We start from the raw sequence: 1,053 nt of genomic DNA on the forward strand, positions 1-1,053 counted from the left end.
GCGGCAAACCTGCAGATCGAAAGTACAAGGTCACTCATGTATTTTACATGGACGATCTTAAGATTTATGCTAAAAACAGAGAGCAACTGCATCTAGCTCTGGAGATTGTCGAGCGATCTACTAAGGAAATTCGAATGGAATTTGGGTTAGAAAAATGCGCCAAGGTTTATTTAAAGCGGGGAAAACTTAATGGCATCCCTGAAGATCCTGAGCTCGTTGATAGAAGCGCCATACGACACCTTTGCGCTGGAGAGACTTATACATATCTGGGCGTGCCACAGAGCCGCATTCAGGATGTGACATCTATAAAGGATACTCTCCGAAGCAGATACAAACGTTTCGTCCGACAGATTTGGTCTTCTGAACTGTCGGCGAGGAAAAAAGTATCTGCAACGAACATGCTTGCCGTCCCGGTACTACTCTATTCATTTGGAGTAGTAACATGGACGAAGAACGAGCTCAGATCTCTTGATATCGGGACAAGAAAGGTTATGCACATGAACAAAAGCATGCATCTTAAGTCTTCCGTTCCGCGACTGTACATCTAACGCCGTCAAGGGGGTCGCGGAATATTGAGTCTTGAATGTCTTCACAACAGGATTATTCTCGGAACAGCACATAGAGTTGCAAATGGAAGAGACCCTCTTTTTAAAATGGTCAGGAATCACGAAGAAGTGGGCAAAGGAGCATTTCTGTACAAAGCAGCGGAGGAGGCTGCTGAAACACTGGGACTTGACTTCATTATTAGGGGTGAGCAAAATACATCAAATCTTATCTATCTCGAGTACTCACTCCTGAAAGCCCGGATTAAGAAAGCACAAGAGAAAAACTTTCGTGAACAGCTCCTCGATAAGAGGATGCACGGTATCTTCCACAGAAATGTGAAGGATCAGCCAATGTCTTGTGAGCTAACGTTTGCTTTCCTAAAATCGCTCGGATTGAAGTCTGGTGCAGAGGGTTTCATTTTTGCATGCCAAGACGGTGTCATTTCCACCTTAACATACCGTCGCCACATTTTGAGCCAAGACATTCCCGGTGATAGCTGCAGGGCGT

At 45.0% G+C, this 1,053-nt stretch overlaps 1 protein-coding gene across 1 annotated transcript in view; it reads left to right on the top strand.

Moving 5' to 3' along the window:
• The window catches only part of LOC117169633 (sodium-independent sulfate anion transporter-like), a 41,357-nt gene that overhangs the window by 33,005 nt on the left and 7,299 nt on the right, over positions 1 to 1,053 (top strand). The gene's annotated exons all lie outside the window — the stretch shown is intronic.

The sequence above is a fragment of the Belonocnema kinseyi genome, chromosome 3 (genome assembly GCF_010883055.1).
Source record: "Belonocnema kinseyi isolate 2016_QV_RU_SX_M_011 chromosome 3, B_treatae_v1, whole genome shotgun sequence".
Lineage (NCBI taxonomy): Eukaryota > Metazoa > Arthropoda > Insecta > Hymenoptera > Cynipidae > Belonocnema > Belonocnema kinseyi.